The 19,504-nt window shown below is 42.6% G+C and overlaps 1 non-coding gene across 1 annotated transcript; it reads right to left on the minus strand.

Moving 5' to 3' along the window:
- Positions 1–11,361: 11,361 nt before the first annotated feature.
- Positions 11,362–11,432, minus strand: TRNAG-GCC. The gene has a single exon. It is a non-coding gene; the product is annotated as a tRNA-Gly (tRNA).
- Positions 11,433–19,504: the final 8,072 nt, after the last annotated feature.

The following is a 19,504-nucleotide window of genomic DNA, read 5'->3' on the forward strand; positions in this document are numbered from 1 at the left end:
GCTGGGGGGTTGGAGAAGGTGGGGGGAGTGACTTTGGGGAGCTCAGACCTGATGGATTTAATTTTATTAATGAAGTAGGAGGCCAGATCGTTGGGGGTGAGGGAAGGAGGAGGGGGAGGAACCGGGGGGCCTGAGAAGGGAGTTGAATGTACATATTCTTTGTTATTCTATTTTGTTAGCTATTTGTTTTAACCCCCACAGAATGGATTCCCCACTCATTGAATGTGACCCCATCCACAAGGACTTTGAACATTCACTCATGACACTGATGTGATTGCAGAAATGATACATATCAATGAAGAGGGAAGAGAAGCAGTGAAGCTTAGTGCCTAGAGTTTGGGCCTGGGAATCAGAAGGACCTGGGTTCTAGTGCTGGCTTTGTCACTTGTCTGCTGTGTGACCTGGGGCTACTCACTTAACTTCTCTGTGCCTGGGTTATCTCATCTGTAAAATGGGGATTAAGACTGCGAGCTCCAAAGGGACAGGGACTGTGGCCAACTTGATTATCCTGTATCCTGTACAGTGCTTGGCACAAATACCAAAGAAAAAAGTCACATTTGGGACTAGGTCTTCCCATTTCCTTTCTTGTTGAAATAACAAGAATAAGTTCAGTAAGGTAAGGCTGCAATTTTTCATCTTCAAATCTCAAGGGATGACTACTGATACTATTAAGGGGAAAATACACAAGGTTTAATCAATTAATGGTATTTATTGAGTGCTAATTGTGCAGGGCACTTTTCTAAGCTCATGGGAAAGTACAATACAGCAGAGTTGGTAGATGTGTTCTTTGCCCACAAGAAGCATACAGTCTAGAAGGGGCATTTACAATCTTAATATATGTTAAATATTAAAATTTAATCCTAACAAATTAATGTACAATATACATAGTACAATTTTCAGAATTTTTTATTGTCTTTTTTCTGAATAGATTACATGTTTGGATGGTAGAGGTACATTTAGCTTCTATTGAAAAGCCAAACCTATGAATGCTGAGGAGATTTTATAACCATAAGCTCAGAAAGCCTACTTTGACCCATTTCATTTTCTTACTCCTTTGATTCTCATCAATTAAAAAAAATTATTGATCTTAGCAAGGGGATTTCATTTCCACATTGGTAAGTTGCAGTGTCCTCTATGGAGTTGTGAAAATGGTAGCTAGAAAGTTCAAAATAGGAACACATTTTGGGACATTAAAAAATCAAAGTTGGTTTGTAACCAGGATATATTTTAATAACAATAATAATAATAATAATAATATTGGTATTTGTTAAGCACTTACTATGTGCCAACCACTGTTCTGAGCACTGGGGTAGATACAAGGTAATCAGGTTATCCCATGTGGGGCTCACATTCTTAATCCCCATTTTACAGATGAGGCAACTGAAGCACAGAGAAGTTAAGTGACTTACCCAAAGTCACTCAGCTGACAGGTGGCAAAGTTGGAATTAGAACCCAGAGAAGTTAACAGAGAAGTTAAATGAGTTGCCCAAAGTCACTCAGCTGACGGGTAGCAGAGTTGGAATTAGAACCCATGACCTCTGACTCCCAAGCCTGTGCTCTCGCCACTAAGCCATGCTGCTTCTATTTTCTACTTTCTAATAGAGGGAAGAGACAGTTGGATAAACATGATCTGTTTCGCTGTTTGGGGAATCATGGGAGAATTCCTGATGCAGAGCATTTGGTGGCCACAAGAAACAATGGAATCAATAGCAAAGCAATAAGACTTTTCAGTGAGGACCTCAAATAAAATTGCTTTCAACTTTAGTCTGCTCCTGAACAGACAGAAATACTCACCATAGTGATAGACTAACCTCCAAGGATCCCAAATCACTAATAATGTTTTACACTTTTTTACAGGTATAGATGATAAGCAAATGTGTTACAGGCTTAAAATTAGTTTGAAAGCACTCATTTAGATTGGCCCTTTCTACCTCATCTCACTGCTCTGCTACACAGTTCAGGCCGGACACTTTGCTTAACTACTCTCTGTACCTCAATCTCGTCTATCTCACTCCAGACCTCTCACTCACAACCTGCCTCTGGCCTGGAATTCTCTTTCATATCTGACAATTACTCTCCCCACCTTCAAAGCCTTATTGAAAGCACATTTCCTCCAAGAGGCCTTTCCCGACTTTGCCCTCATTTCTTCTTCTCCCACTCCTTTCTGCATCACCCTGATTTGCTCCCTTTATTCACTCTCCCCCACAACATCAGCCCCACAGCACTTATGAACATATCTATAATTCATTTATATCAGTGTCTGTCTTCCCCTCTAGATTATAAACTCACTGTGGGCAGGGAATTTGTCTACCAATTCTGTTATACTGTACTCTCCCAAGGGCTTAGTACAGTGCTCTGCATATAGTAAGTATTCAATAAATACAATAGATTGACTAGAAAAGTTGAAACTGGAATTATCACAGCTTCTCTGTTTCCCTGGGATTTATGCTGTCCCTGGGATCATCTGTATGCTTTGGAGCCAAGTCAATATGGATACAGAAGGGCTAATTCTTTACTGAAAGAATTATTCTTTTCATGGAATCCCCCCCCCCCCCCCCCAAATCTCCTGGGCCTCAATTATTATACAAATGTTGGCTTGTTTTGAAGTTTATCTCCAATTTCAGAGTCCAATTTACCAGCGTGGCAAGTAGCACAAGAAAAAATCTACCAGCCCCAAAGCATTTTCTGCAACCCTCCTGTCATGAGCTAATTTTGGTCTCAAGGGGAAAAAAAAATAAAGACATAGTACACAGTGTCTGAGTTCTTTCCCATGTATCTAGGAGGATGATGGCCCACAAAAGGACTGTTCTACACCATCTTTAGGGTTGGAGGAGTGGCCAAGCTATTTCTAAAGGACTTAGAGGAACTGAAAGGGAGAGCAGCACAGAAGAGAGTAAAAGTTCTGTTCTGGAGTAAATGCCCTGCTACTGTTTCTGCTGAGAGAGACAACTTGTATTATAATAATAATAATAATAATAATAATAATAATAATGACAACAACAGCAACAACAACAATAGATGATGATAATAATAATAATAATGATAAATTGTTAAATGCTTACTCTGTGCCTAGCAGTGTTCTAAGTGCAGGGTTAGATACGAGATAATCAGGTCGGACAGAGTCCCTGACCCTCAGCAGGCTCATAGTCTACATAGGAAAGAGGACACATATTTAATCCCATTTTACAGCTGTGGAAAATGAGGCACAGAGAAGTTAAGTGACTTGTCCAAGGTCATACAGCTGGAAAGTGGCAGAGTTGGGATTAGAGTCCAGATCACTCCCTGGTCTGTGCTCTTTCAATCAATCAGTGGTATTTATGGAACACTTAATGTGTACAGAGCACTGTACTAAGCACTCGGGTGAGTACTATACAACATAGTCGATAGACTCGTTCTCTGCCCATAACATTCAACTAGGCCAAGCAGTTTTCTAAAATGGCTTGTTTCCCCTCAGCTTCTAGGAAACCAGAAAGCTAAGAAACCTTCCAGTGTTAGAGTAGACTAGTTCCCAGAGACCCGCTGTAGTCACCAAGTAACTAGTGCTCTGAGCTCAGCATACAGAAGGTGCTCAATGAATAGCGATGATGAAATCTTTTAAAGTAAAAACTAACAATCATTAAAAAAGAGCATGGAAGTCAAACCATTTTAGCAGCATGTCATTCAACTCTTTATTAATTCTATTAACTCCTTGAGATATATGAGAACTTTCAACTCAGGCCATTAGCTTTCTGAAGTTATAACTATGGATTCAGATCTTTCTAACTTTGACCAAAAGTGAATGGAAATGTCAGGGGAAATATATTAAGATCTGTCAGGACCTCTGTTTCACCCCGAAGTTAGAATAGAACAGAATGGCAGAATTAGGCAGTGTTTTGCCAGCAGCGTGTGTGTATCTGGCTTCAGAATGATGAGGTTTTGGAAGGAAGATACAAGATATATTAGAAACAGTTTCTGTTCATCCTTGGGCTTACAGTGTAAACAGGAGAGAGAACAAGTATTTAATCCCCATTTTAAACACTGTAGGCAAGTGACAGAACAGGAATTAAAACCTGGGTCCTCTGATTCCTAGAGCCACCCTATTTCTATTCAAGCTTGCTGCTTTGGGCACAGGGTGAATACCACAGTGCCACTTTCATTCACTCATTCATTCATTCAATCATATTTATTGAGCAGTTACTGTGTGCAGAGCACTGTACTGAGCTCTTGGGAAGTACAAGTTGGCAACATATAGAGACGGTACCTACCCAACAACGGGCTCACAGTCTAGAAGGCAGAGACAGATAACAAAATAAAACATGTGGACAGGTGTCAAAATAAATAGAATAAATCAGAATAAATAGAAGTAAAGCTAGATGCACATCATTGACAAAATAAATAGAATACTAAATATGTACAAGTAAAATAAATAGAGTAAGAAATCTGTACAAACATATATACGGTGCTGTGGGGAGTGGAAGGAGGTAGGGTGGGGGGATGGGGAGAGGGAGAGGAAAAAGGGGGCTCAGTCTGGGAAGGTCTTCTGGAGGAGGTGAGCTCTCAGTAGGGCTTTGAAGGGAGGAAGAGAGCTAGTTTGGCAGATTTGCGGATGGAGGGCATTCCAGGCCAGGGGGAGGACGTGAGCCGGGGATTGACAGCGGGACAGGCAAGAATGAGGCACAGTGAGGAGGTTAGTGGCAGAGGAGCGGAGGGTGCGGGCTGGGCTGTAGAAGGAGAGAAGGGAGGTGAGGTAGGAGGGGGCGAGGTGATGGAGCGCCTTGAAGCCGAGAGTGAGGAGTTTTTGCTTGATGCGTAGGCTGACTGGTAGCCACTGGAGATTTTTGAGGAGGGGAGTAACATGCCCAGAGCGTTAGTGCACAAAGATGTGATCTGGGCAGCAGCGTGAAGTATAGACTGAAGTGGGGAGAGACAGGAGGATGGGAGATCAGAGAGGAGGATGATGCAGTAATCCAGTCACGATAGGATGAGAGATTGAACCAGCAAAGCAGCGGTTTGGATGGAGAGGAAAGGGTGGATCTTGGTGATGTTGCTGAGGTGAGACCAGCAGGTTTTGGTGACGGATTGGATGTGAGTTGGATTAAGGCCACTTGTCTTTAACATAGGGTTCTGCAAAAATGCATACCCCATGTGGGAAAACTAGTTTTATCTCGCACAGAAAAACTCTTATCAGGAAAAACTGACTGACCTGTAACTCTCCAGGAGGATGGTAGAAGTCATTGTAGCCTGGGAGACTTCAAGTAGAACTGGTGAAAAATTGCTTGGGGGGAAAATTCTCAAATGATCAAAAATTTCAATATTTCATTTGCTAATCACATGAAAGCAAGATCAATTTAGTCTCCCAGCTGGTGACTAGTTAGATTGTTCCGATAACAATTGGAAATAAAAGTGGAAAAGTTCTCCCCCATTCCTTGTCCCCTGAAATCCATACTCAAGCAGGGCCCCCCAGCCTCCCACTCATCCTGCCCCTATCTCCCCTTACCTTTGCATCTGACATTCCAGCTTGGTGTTAGCTTGAACAGGTGTGGAATTAGCAGTTGTAAATTTAGTTTGTTTTCCATGTGCATTTAGTTTAGACCAAGGCTCAAGAAACTATGGCCAATAGGATCCACAATTATAACCTTGAGCAAAGGCTTTCAGGCAAAGACTGGCAACAAAGGTTTCTCTCTGCATGTTTCCCTTTGTAGTGGAATGATTTTTCCCTTTGTAGATTTTTATTAACCTAGATGCGTAAAAATCCAACTTTTATTGTTTGGTAGTGAAATCACTCCTGTTTTGAATATGAGATTTTTGCACCATGTTGCTGCAGCTCTAAAGCCTGTCAGGAAAACAGAAATCACCTCATAAACCCCCCTAAAGAGCTCTGTTTTATATTTTAATTGAAGAACACAGCATTTTAAGTACTTTTACTGGGTGAGGCCTGCTGAATGACAGATGTCTGCAGTGGAGTAGTGCTGTGCATACTTTCATAAATTGGCCAATTCCTTGCTAAAAATTTACAGTTAAAGGCTTGATTGAATAACAGTAAGTTCAATGCATGGAATCTGGGTTTATATTTGCATCTACACCTGAAACAGGCTCTCTTTGGTTTCAGGGCACAAGATCCCAGATTTTTTTCCACATTGCCCAGTCTGTATGGCCAATGAAGCTGTGTTCAGTACGGAATGTTCTGGTACCTTTCCATGGCACTAGGTCACACTACGATTAACTGGCAATTGATTCTGGTTATTGGTTCACATGTATGGGGTTCCTTCTTCAGAATTAGACATGCTCCACTTCGAGAGGGAGGTGAAAAAACTCCCTGAATTATCAGGGCTACTTTAAAGTCCAGAGACCCTGGAAGCACAGCAGACTTCCTCGAGTAAGCCTCATTTTCCCCACTTCCTCTCTCCTCTGTGTTACCTATGCATTTGGATCTGTATCTTTAAGTACTTAATATTCATCCGCCCATAGCCTCACAGCAACTAGGTACATATCCATAATTTATTTTAATGTCTGCCTCCCCCTCTAGACTAACTCCTTGTGGGTAGGGAATGTGTCTACTCTCCCAATCTCTGCACACAGTAAGCAGCTCAATAAATACCACTGATCGTTTGGCTGATGGGTATGCAATTGGGGTGTGGCTTGCTAATCTGTGACTCCCTTAAAAATGAATGACTTTCAGGCAACTTTTGTTTTTCAGCTTTCTCCAATTAAGACATTGGTTCACCATCTGCCCCTTCTGCCCTCTTGTCTGATTGGTTCCCCCAGGCAGGATCTGTTGGGTGGGCCAATCTGCCAGTTAATATCAATGGAGGAAGTGCTTCTGCACCAGGGAGAAAATAATGGGACTACTATTCCAGCCCCTGCCAACCCTCCCAACCCCCAACAGCTCCTTCTATGGTATCCCCAACCCCCAGTCCACCAGCCTAACTCCCTCCCATCACACATACCAGTTTGCACCCTATTCTACTCAGCGCCCAATGTATCCTGCTTCTCATGGCAACAGGAACTCTTACTTTCCTAGGTCACCTGACTACCAGACCCATGCTCTTTCTGACTGACTTCCAGAGGCTCAAACTCTGGGAAAGGGATTTTCTGTCATCTCCTGGTTCTCCTCTTATATCTATGGCTGTTCATACTCAGTGTCCTTCATGGGCTCCTCCTCTGTTTCCCACCCCTAACTTGGGAGTCCCTCAAGACTCATTTCTGGGATCCCTTCTGTTCTCCATCTACACCCACTCTCTTGGAGAATTCATTCACTCCTATGGCTTCAACTACCACCCCTATGCAGATGATACCCAAATCTACACCTCCAGCTATGATCTTTCTCCCTCTCTGCAGTCCCTCATTTTCTCTTTCCTTTAAGACATCTCTACTTGGTTGTCCTCCTGTCACCTCAAACTTAACAAGTGTTCTCCCCTTGACTTTTCCTTCACTGTAAACAGCACTACCATCCTTCCTGTCTCACAACCCCGTAACCTTGGTGTTGTCCTTGACTCTTTTCTCTCAATCAACCCACATAGTCAATCCATCACTAAATCCTGTTGGCCCCACCTTCACAACATTGCTAAAATCCACCTTTTCCTCTCTGTTCAAATTGCTACCATGTTAATACAATTACTCATCTTATCCCACCTGGATTACTGCATCAGCTTCCTTTCTGACCTCCCAGCTTCCTTTCTGACCTCCCACCTTCCTGTCTCTCCCCACTTCACTCAATACTTCAATCTGCTGCCTGGATCATTTTTCTACAAAAATTGACAGGACATGTCACCCCACTCCTCAAAAAACTCCATTGGTTGCTCATCTACCTCCATATCAAACAAAAACTCACCACTGATTTTAAAGTACTCAGTCACCTTACCCCCTCCTACCTCACCTCACTACTCTCGTACTACAACCCAGCCCAAACACATTGCTCCTCTAATGCTCCTCTAATCCTTTTCACTGTGCCTCGATCTTGCCTATCTCACCACCAACCCCTAGCCCATGTCCTGTCTCTGACCTGGAAAACCCTCCCTCCTCAAATCTGACAGACAATTACTCTTCCCCGGCCCTTTCAAAGCCTTACTGTTTGCACATCTCTTCCACAAGGTCTTTCCTGAACCCCTCTTTTCCTCTTCTCCCACTCCCTTCTGTGGCTCCCTGACTGGCTTCATTTGTTCCTCCCTTCTCCCAGCCCTATAGCATTTATGTACACATCTGTAATTTATTTATTTATATTAATGTCTGTCCCCCCCAACCCCCCATTTAAACTGTAAGCTTGTTGTGGGCAGGGAATGTGTCTGTTTATGGTTGTATTCTCCCAAGCCCTTAGTACAATGCTGTGCACACAGTAGGCACTCAATAAATAAAATTGAATGAATGAATAAAAGGCACAAGATTTGCCTACCACAGAATGTATGATATTCTTAGACATAAAAAAGTTCTCCCTCTACCCCCTCGCCTTTTCCAAAACTTGTGTAGAAGTTATCACTATAAGAAAGAGGTACTTTTTAACTTAGATGAAATTGCTTTTCAAGGTTCCAGAGCCTATACCATGGAGATGGGATTAAGAGTAGACAAGGTCTGTCTGTCACTTCAACTCTTAGCAGCACTCACAAGTGCTATTTCTGGCTGCTTTGTGCTGTAGGTGAATGTTTGCTATTCAGTTGCGCTATATATTCAAGGAAGACATATTTTATGGCAATGTTAACCCAAGAATGCGATTTCATCAAAAAATCCAGTGTGGAACATCCAATCCTGGCCATGTTGCACACACAAAAAAGCTGTCCCCAATTGCATTGTTATGTTAATTGTTTGCAACACCTCAATCAATCAATCAATCGATAATATTTCTGGAGAGTTTACTGTGTGCAGAGCTCTGTACTTTGCACTAAGTGCCTGATTTCCCTTTTGCTTCCTTGTCTCTCATTCCTTAGTGATCTTGCTCAGAGAGAGCCAATTTTTTTCTGGGTAGCAGGTAACAGTGTGCCACGCTGGACTACCCTCAGCAGATAACTCCTAGTGTTCAGCTGAGATGAAGCAATGTCTGAAACTCTACTTTTACTCTGTCCCTAAAATAATAATAATAATAATGGCATTTATTAAGCACTTACTATGTGCAAAACACTGTTCTAAGTGCTGGGGAGGTTACAAGGAGATCAGGTTGTCCCATAGGGGGCTCACAGTCTTAATCCCCATTTTACAGATGAGGGAACTGAGGAATGGAGAAGTTAACTGACTTGTCCAAAGTCACACAGCTGACAATTGGCAGACCCGAGTTTCGAATGTTTCCGCTTCCCTCCATGCTTCAATTTCAACTCTCAAGGAGCTTAACAAAGCCTCAGTCAATGCTGCACTAGCTGAAAACTGAGGTCCGACCTGTTTGGCACACTGCAACCAAGCTGTCCTTGGAGAGGCAAGGAAGCAAAAAAGGAGACAGTGCTGGGAGCTAAAATGGGAAGCAGTGTGTCCTAGTGGAAAGAACCCGGGCCTGGGAGTCAGGGGTCCTGGTTTCTAATTCTGTCTCCACCACTTATCTGCTGTGTGACTTTAAGCAAGTCACATGTTCTCTGGGCCTGTTACCTCATCTGTGAAATGGCGATTGAGACTGTAAACTTATGTGGGACAGGGACTGTGACCAACCTGATTGGCTTGTATCTACCTCAGTGCTTAGTACAGCACAAAGGGGCTTGGATCCAACTTTGAATAGCCTCTCATATCTTTCAAGCTTAACAGGGTCCAGTCTGTTCAGTGTGTTCAGGAACGATGTCTGAGGAAATCTGTAGTGCTGTGGGAGAGGGTGAGAGTAATCCAGAAGATCATACTCTGAGTTATTTTCTATGAATGTTTCAGCATTTTGGTGACTTATTGGAGATTTGGGTTGCACATAAACACTTGAGGTTGCTTTCTAGCATTCAAGCAAGAACATAATTGCTCTGCCCACAGTAAGTGCTCAATAATTTGATTGAATGAATAATTACCAGGTGGCTTCCAAAGTAGCATTTATAAGATAACTGCTCATATGCTAGTTTTTTATTGCTTCATGGAGGTGAGTGCTAAAGGCAGAGATGCTAATCAATCAATCAGTCAATCAATTGCTGCTTGATGAGGACTGTACTAAGCACTCAGGCAGTCAGTCAGTTGTATTTATGGAGCACTTACTGTGTACAGATAATAATAATAATGATGGCATTTGTTAAGCGCTTACTATGTGCAGAGCACTGTTCTAAGCGCTGGGGGGATATAACGTGATCAGGTTGTCCCACGTGGGGCTCACAGTCAATTCCCATTTTACAGATGAGGTAACTGAGGCTCAGAGAAGTTAAGTGACTTGCCCAAGGTCACACAGCAGACATGTGGCGGAGCTAGGATTCAAACCCATGACCTCTGACTCCAAAGCCCGGGCTCTTTCCACTGAGCCACGCTGCTTCTCCTACAGATCACTGTAAGAAGTGCTTGGGAGAATACAACACATCAATAAACAGAACACATTCCCTGCCCACAAAGGGCTGGCAGTCTAGAGGGAGAGACAGATATTAATATAAATAAATAAATTACAGATATGTACTGTGCTGTTGGGCTGGAGGGGTGGATATTGAATAAAGAGAGCAAGTCAGGGTGACGCAGAAGGGAGTGTGGGAAGAGGAAAGGAGGACTTAGTCAGGGAAGGCTTCTTGGAGGAGATGTGCCTTCAATATGGCTTAAGTAAAATTAATGATAATAACAATGCTAACGTCTGCATTCACACGTGCCCCTGCTTTCACTTTGTGCAGTGCTTGGCTCTATCTATTTTTCCCTCTCTCAGTGAAGCTGGCTCCCACTTCTGCCCCTTCTGGCCTCTAAGTTGCACCAGTCCCCATTCCTCTAGACTGTGACCTCAGTGTGGGCAGGGAATGTGTCTATTTGTTGTTGTATCATAGTCTCCCAAGTGATTATTACAGTGCTGTGCACACAGTGAGCACTCAATAAATACGATTGAATGAATAAATTCCTATCACCTTAGCCATTCTTTCATTCATTCATTCAATCATATTTACTGAGCATTTACTGTGTGCAGAGCACTGCATACAGAGCACTGTACTAAGTGCTTGGAAAGTACAATTCAGAAACAAAGAGAGACAATTCCTGCCCACAACGAGCTCACAGTCTAGAAGGGGGGAGACGGTATCAAAACAAGTAAACAGGCACCAATAGCATCAATATAAATAGAATTATGGCTATAGATAATAAATTATAGATCATTCATTCAATCATATTTATTGAGCGCTTACTGTATGCAGAGCACTGTACTAAGCACTTGAGAAGTACAAAACAGCAACGTATAGAGACAGTTCCTACCCAACAACGGACTCATAGTCTAGAATATAGATATAATATGATTATAGATATAAAATAATTCAATGCATTGGCCAGGAATCAAACCCAGGCCTCTTGCGTGGCAGGCAGGATTTCTACCACTGAACCACCAATGCTAAATTCAGACTGTATCCAATTGTGCAGGGGGTCCCTCATGCCTTCTCAGGCTACCCTCACAAAAACTGTCAAGTTCTATGAGGGCTGGGATACCTACTCCATTGTACACTTCATACACTTAGAAGAGTGCTCTGCACATAGGAAGCACTCAGTAAATACCACTTTTGATTTATTTTTCAGCTTCTTCATCCTCCTTTCTAGTTCCCAGTCTTTGACTAAGGTCAGGACTTTTCAGGGCATCTTCTGTGGATTAAAAAATATTACTGTAACTCTTTTAATAGTGATAATAATTATTCAAATGGCAATAATAATGGTATTTGTTAAGCATGTACTATGTGCTAAGCACTATTGTAAGCACTGGGGTCGACATGATCAGATCAGACACAGTCTCCAATCCATACGGAGCTCACAGACTAATGGGGAGGGAGAACAGATTTTTAATCCTTATTTACAGATGAGATAATTGAGGTACAGAGAAATAAAGTGACTTGCCCAAGGTCATACAGTGGCAAGTGGTTGAACTGGAATTAGAACCCAGGTCTCCTGACTCCCTATCCTAGGCCAAACTAGGCAACGACTTCACTGAACCCTATAGTAAGCACCTATGGAAAGCTGCTCATTTGAACCTCTAGATGGTAAGCTAGCTGTGGACTGGGAATGTGTCTACCAACTCTGCTATGTTGTACTCACCCAAGAAATTTCTACAGTGCTCTGTGCATGGTAAGCACTCTATGAATATTATTGATTCTGAATTGTATTCAATCAATGAGATGTATTGAGTACCTACTATGTGCAGAACACTGTACTAAGTAAGCACTTGGGAAAGTACAATAAAATAAAGGTCCTAGATGTGATACTTGCCCACAAGGAGCTTACAATCTTCGACCTAGAAAGACTTTAAAATAAATTACAGATAGGGAAATCCTTCTAACAACCTAGTAGCCTAAGTGGTTTTCCTTAAAAGATGGATGATTTAAAGTAAAGGATAAATTGAAAAGATCCTCAACAGTGAGTTGAAATGTAATACAAACATGAATGGATGAGCAGCATGACATAGTAGATAGAGCATAGACCTGGGAGTCAGAAGATCATGGGTTCTAATCCTGACTCAGTCACTTGTCTGCCACGTGACCTTGGGCAAGTCACTTCAGTTCTCTGGGCCCCAGTTACCTCATCTTTAAAATGGGGATTGAGATTGTGAGCCCTACATAGGACAGGCTTCAAGGCTCTCCATCATCTCGCCTGCTCCTACCTCACCTCCCTTCTCTCCTTCTACAGCCCAGCCTGCACCTTCCGCTCCTCTGCCGCTAATCTCCTCACCGTGCCTCGTTCTCACCTGTCCCACCATCAACCCCCGGCCCACGTCATCCCCCTGGCCTGGAATGCCCTCCCTCCGCACATCTGCCAAGCTAGCTCTCTTCCTCCATTCAAGGCCCTACTGAGAGCTCACCTCCTCCAAGAGGCCTTCCCAAACTGAGCCCCCTCCTTCCTCTCCCCCTCCTCCCCCCCCCTCCATCCCCCTGCCTTACCTCCTTCCCTTCCCCACAGCCCCTGTATATATGTATATATATTTTACATATTTATTATTCTATTTATTTATTTATTTTACCTGTACATATTCTATTTATTTTATTTTGCTAATATGTTTTGTTTTGTTCTCTGTCTCCCCCTTCTAGACTGTGAGCCCACTGTTGGGTAGGGACCGTCTCTATATGTGTCCAACTTGTACTTTCCAAGTGCTTAGTACAGTGCTCTGCACACAGTAAGCGCTCAATAAATGATTGAATGAATGAGTGAATGAAGGAACAGGGACTGTGTCCAGCTGAATTCGCTTGTATCTACCCCAGCTCCTAGTACAGTGTCTGGCACATAGTAAGAGCTTTAACAAATACCAAATAATAATTAACAATAAGTGTAAGGGCTTGCTGGCTCATAATTCAGGATATGATCCTTTAGTTTTTCTATTATCACCATTTTGCATTTTGCCTTATAAAATTTTCATAGTTTTTAGTGGTATGTTACTATCCAGATCTAATTCAATGTGTATAAAAGAGGGGCTTTCTTTGTCCCCACAGCCTCACTAATAAGGTTTCCTAATGCTCTTCCTGTCTGAAGTACTCTGGAGAAATACTGCAGTTTTTCAAAGTCCCAGAGGACCCATGCTTTAAAAATTCAGGAAAGGGAGATATTCTTTGCCTGGACGCCATTAGGAGCTTCATCAGTGGTAGACTGACCACCTCAACAGTAATTGGATACGTGTTTAGGCAACCTCCCCAGCTTTCTCAAGAGACTTAGTCACAGGCCTAGGTGTTAAAACCACTATGATTTCATTCACAGACTCTTCCGATTTGTTCCAGCAATCTTCCAGTTTATACGGAGAGGTTCAGTCTTACCAGCTCTATGAACTAGTTAGACCTCCTTATTCTGGGATCTATTTACCTCATTGACAATGAGATGGCATAAAGTGGCAGCCAGTCTTCAAAAAGGTTTTTCTCACCAATCTGTAAATCTGCCTGCAATAGGTGATAGTGCCATTAGTATTGGAGTCCAGAATGTGGGTCATATCAAAAATATGAACATAGACCCATTATGTTTGTACAATAATGGTGCCCAACAAAACAATAAAAACCTTTCCCACTGGCCTGTAAATTCACATAGCTGCCACAAATAATGCTGGAACTGTGGCACTCAACTCAGCTGCTGTGACAGCATTTACAGATGTGGAAATATTTTTGCAGACTTTACAGACCTGAGCAATTTTAACTCCTTTTTATGGACAGCCTGCGAATTTTAAGCCCTATCTGAAACAGCTGGAGGGGGGGGCCCATGTGTCTGCATCAATAAATACAATTGAATGTATTTATAGATAATAAGCAATCCTACTTCCTGGTGAATCAAAGATCAATTTCAGCACCAGTATGCTATCACCTGACTTCTATCTCTGATTATAATCTGTTACAGGTATAAACCCATTAGAGGCTGTGTCTCCCTCATAGAGACTCAACTTCTATCACCTAGACGGGATTTAGAAAGAAATAATTCCTAAACAATTGATTTCCAGGATTCTTGAACCCCGACTTTCCTCTTGTTCACTCTAATATCCCTGTCTTTGATGTTTTCAATATTTCTATTATGCTCTAAGATATTTGAGGACAGGGATCATTTCTACCACTGTATTGAATGTTCCCAAGTGTTCTGTACAGTATTCTTCACACAGTGAGCACTCAATAAATATCACTGATTGATTGACTGATTTAATAGGCTAGCATTGTCAGTATAGCTTTATACATACCCCTGCTAGTCACCCAAAAAATATCTCCAGACCGACATTCTCAAAGCTGAATGCAAAGGAAAGGCTATGTTAAAATGTTATGGTGAAAAGGATACTTCATGGTGTCAAATCCAGATCAGTAAACCTGATCCACCACAAAATAGTCCCTTTCTCCCCTGACAAGATTCTGCAGTTACAGTAATTGGGAGTTCTGTGTCCAATTAACGCTTTATGGTTCTTGCATTTTTTTCCTAACTCCTCAAAATTTCTGCAGTGGGTGGACACCCAACCAGGTGGTATGGTTTTCAGGAAAGCATGATAGAGAGTTCTATAAGCAGCCCTTTGAACCCTGAATAAGGCTACATCTGCACTCTAGAAAAAAATTCCACGTTTGAAAAAACACATTTTCTGTGATATGGATTTGCATATCTCCATTAAATGGCACATAAATGCATATTGAAACTGAGGAATAACAATCACTATTTACTTCTAGTTCAGAATCAAACTGTCAAAAATGGTATCAGAGACATGACCTGGAAGGTTGTGTTTTCATTCTCTCCAGTACATATGCTACAGGATAGCCATTGATGGCTTTGTCTTCCCTAATAGTGTTTATGTTTCCTTTTAAATCCTAGCCTACCGTAAGAAAAGAAATGGTACTTGTTTCTGACATGGATGAAAAGGGGCATATTCAGCCAGATCTGACATACAGTGACATCAACTCTCTTTGATGTTATGGTGATAACTATAGATATAAAGTTTCCATTGTTATCTTTTGAGGAAGATCCTAGTTAAATGTCAAGGAGGAACCATAGTCATTGTCAGGCCTTCAGTGAAAAATGTTTTTGGTTGTAATAAGTAAGGGAAAATATGTATAAAGAAGCTACTCGTGGGCAAGGATCATGTCTTCCAACTCTCTTGTACTTTCCCAAGCACTTAGTTCAGTCAGTCAATCACATTTATTGAGTACTTACTGCGTGCACAGCAGTGGACTAAGTGCTTGGGAGAGGACAATATAGCAATATAACAGGCACATTCCCTGCCCACAATGAGTTTACAGTGTAGAGTGCTCTGCACATAGTGCTCAATAGATACCACTGATTGATTCCTGTTGGAAGCCAAAAATTGAGTTGGTTCAGTCACTTTAGGGGATAATTTTAAAGATTCGATGGGAGGTGTCCAAACTCCGCCTCACAAGCCATATGCAGCAACTCTTCTTGGTTTGCTGCATGGCCAGTTCATATGTGGCTGGAGCATATATGTTTAAATATTTCTCTGCCGTGGCAGACTGCAGGGTGACATTGCTTCATTCATTCATTCATTCACTCAATCATATTTATTGAGCACTTACTGTGTGCAGAGCACTGTACTAATTGCTTGGAAAGTGTAATATAGCAATAGAGAGACAATGTCTGTCCACAACTGGCTTACAGTCTAGAGGGGGGAATAATAAGTGCTTACTATGTGCCAAGCACTGTTCTAAGCACTAGGGTAGCTACAAGGTACGAAGGTTGGACAAAGTTCCTGTCCCATGAGGGGCTCACGTTCTTAATCTCCATTTTATAGATGAGGCAACTGGGACACAGAGAGGTAAAATGACTTGTCCAAGATCACACAGCAGACAAGTGGCAGAGCTGGGATTAGAACCCAGCCCTTTGACATGTGGGCCTGGCCTGGGAAAGAATGCATTCATTCATTCAATCATTCAGTTGTATTTACTGAGTGCTTATTGTATGCAGTGCACTGTACTAAGTGGTTGGGAAAGTACAATATAACAACAGACAGACAGTCCCTGACCCATCTCCCAGCCCCCTCAAAACCCCTGTCCCAGATGTCTCTTGGTCCCTAACCCATAGCCCGGCAACCCACTGCCCAGGGACTTCTTGCTCTCCTCCTCTAACGGCACCAACAATGCCTGCTCGCCATTCTGGTTTGGGGGATTTTGGCCCTGTTATGCATTTTTGATCTGTGTCTTCTCAGTCTCTTTATTTATATTAATGTCTGTCTCCCCCTCTAGACCATAAGCTCATATGGGCAGGAAATGTGTCCATTTATTGTTATATTATATTCTCCCAAGAGCTTAGTACAGTGCTTTGCACACAATAAGTGCTCAATAAATATAACTCAACGAATGAATATGTGGTAATAATACCAATAATAGTAATTGTGGTGTTCCTTAAGGGCTCACGATGTGCTAAACCCTCAGATAGATACATGGTAATCATGTCAGACACAGTCTGTTCCACATGGGCCTTACGGCCTAATTGGAAAGGAGAACTGGTATTTCATTTCCACTTTTCAGATGAGGAAATTGAGTTACAGGGAAGTTAAGTGATGTGCCCAAGGTCGTACAGCAAGCAGAGCTGAGATTAGAACTCAGGGTGCCATACAGAGTTGGAAATGAAGACTTAATTAGATGAAGTTGCAGGCTATTGGGTCTCCATTTTAATTCAGCAGTCGGACACAATACCAGGTCTACAGCAAGTCATAGGAATGAATAAACAAGTATCTTTCTTAAGACATACTAATGAACACACCTGACTCCCTGCCCCCGTTGGTCTGAAGCACAAATAATCAATCAATGAATGATATTTAATAATAATAATGACATTTATTAAGCACTTCCAATATGTAAAGCACTGTTCTAAGCACTGGGGAGGTTACAAGGTGATCAGGTTGTCTCATGGGGGGCTCACAGTCTTAATCCCCATTTTACAGATGAAGTAACTGAGACCCAGAGAAGTTAAGTGACTTGTCCCAAGTCACAGAGCTGACAAGTGGCAGAGCTGGGATTTGAAACCATGACCTCTGACTCCAAAGCCTGTGCTCTTTCCACTGAGCCATGCTGCTTCTCTAATATTTATTGAGAGCTTACTGAGCAGAGCACTGTGCTAAGTTCTTGGGAATATACACTACAACACAGTTGGTAGAAGCATTCCTTGTCCACCAAGAGCTTACAGTCTAGATTGGGATACAGACATTAAAGTATACTCTTGGTAAGTACATAAGTGCTGTGGGGCTGAGGGTGGAGCATATATCAAGTGCTTAAAGGGTACAGATCCAAATGCATAGGTGACTCTGATGGGAGAAGGGGTAGGGAAAATGAGGACTTATTCATGGAAAGGCCTCTTGGAGGAGATGTGATTTTGACAAGGCTTTGAAGGTGGGGAAAGTTGTGTACTGTTGTATTTGAAGGGGGAAGGAGTCCCAGGCCAAAGGGAGAATGTGGGCAAGGGGTCAGCCGTGAGGTAGACAAGACTGAGGCACAGTGAATAGGTTGGCATTAGAGGAGCAAGGTGTACAGGCTGGGTGTAGTAGGATATCAGTGAGGTAAGATGGGGGGGAGCTGATTGAGTGCTTTAAAACCGATGATAAGGAGTTTCTCAGTATGGAGGTGTATACACAGCCATTGGAGGTTTTTGAGGAGTGGGAAGAAGTGGAATGACCATTTTTTTAGAAAATAGATCTGGGCAGCAGTGTGAAGTATGTGTTGGAGTTGGAAGAGACAGAGTCAGAGTGGTCAGTGAGAAGGCCAAAGTTGGATATGATAAGTGCTTGGATCAGCATAGTAGTGGTTTGGATGGAGATGAAAGAGTGGATTTTAGCAGTGTTGTGAATGTAGGACTGACAAAATTTGGTGGAAGATTGAATAAGTAGACTGAATGTGATAGATGAGTCGAGGATAATTCCAGGGTTACAGCCAGGGAGGATGCTCACATTGTCTACAGTGATGGGAAAGACAGGAGGAGGACAGGGTTTGAGTGGGAAGATGAGGAGCTGTTCAGTTTGGGGCGTTGAGAGGCATCCAAGTATAGAAATTCTGAAGGCAGAAGGAAATGCCTGACTAATAATAATGGGACCATCTCTATACGTTGCCAACTTGTACTTCCCAAGCGCTTAGTACAGTGCTCTTCAAACAGTAAGCGCTCATTAAATACGATTGAATGAATGATTGAATGAATTTGGGAAACATCTTCGTAGAGATGGTAGTTGAAGCCATGGGAGTGAATGAGTTCTCCAAGGGAGTAGGTGTAGATGGAGAATAGAATGGAACTCAGAACTGAGCCTTGAGGGACTCCCAAAGTTAGAGGGTGGGAGGCAGAGGAGGAGCCTGCAAAAGAGAATGAGAAACAGTGGCCAGAGAGAAAGGAAGAGAACCGGGAAAGGGCAGTGTCAGTGAGCCAAAGTTAGATAATGTTTCAAAGTTTTCAGCAGCAGTGAGCTCACAAGGAGAAAGGGGCCTGGTCAATCCAGGGCTTACCACAACTCTAAATTTATTTTAATGTCTGTCTCCCCCACTATATTGTAAACTTGCTTTGGGCAGGGAACATGTCTGCTAATTCTGTTGCAAGGGGCACTCCCAAGTGCTTAGTATAATGCTCTGCACACAGTAAATGTTCAATCAATACCACTGATTAATAGAGAGGTGTGGGGATGTTGATGCCTGAACTAGGGGATGGGAGCTCCCATGAGCCCCAGGGGGCCAAACAGGGATTGAACATTGCCCAGGCTTTGGAGATAGTCATCGGAGCCAGAAAGAGAGCAGTGAGGCAGCCTGGTCAGAGGGAGATCAGGGCTGGGGCCCAGGTGTACAAACACTGGGAGAGAGATCCTGGCAGCAGAGTGGGAGTAGCTGAGAAGGCAAGGATGGATGGGAATGAAATTAAGTCTAATTTCCTTGGAGTTATCAAAAGTAGGGAGGAAGAGAAGGGTGAGACCTACCCTGTAGTATCAGTTGTCCCATCAGGAACTGAAAACTAATGAATAAATTTGATGTCTTTGGGAAAATATATCCCACAG

This window comes from Tachyglossus aculeatus, chromosome 5 (genome assembly GCF_015852505.1).
Source record: "Tachyglossus aculeatus isolate mTacAcu1 chromosome 5, mTacAcu1.pri, whole genome shotgun sequence".
Lineage (NCBI taxonomy): Eukaryota > Metazoa > Chordata > Mammalia > Monotremata > Tachyglossidae > Tachyglossus > Tachyglossus aculeatus.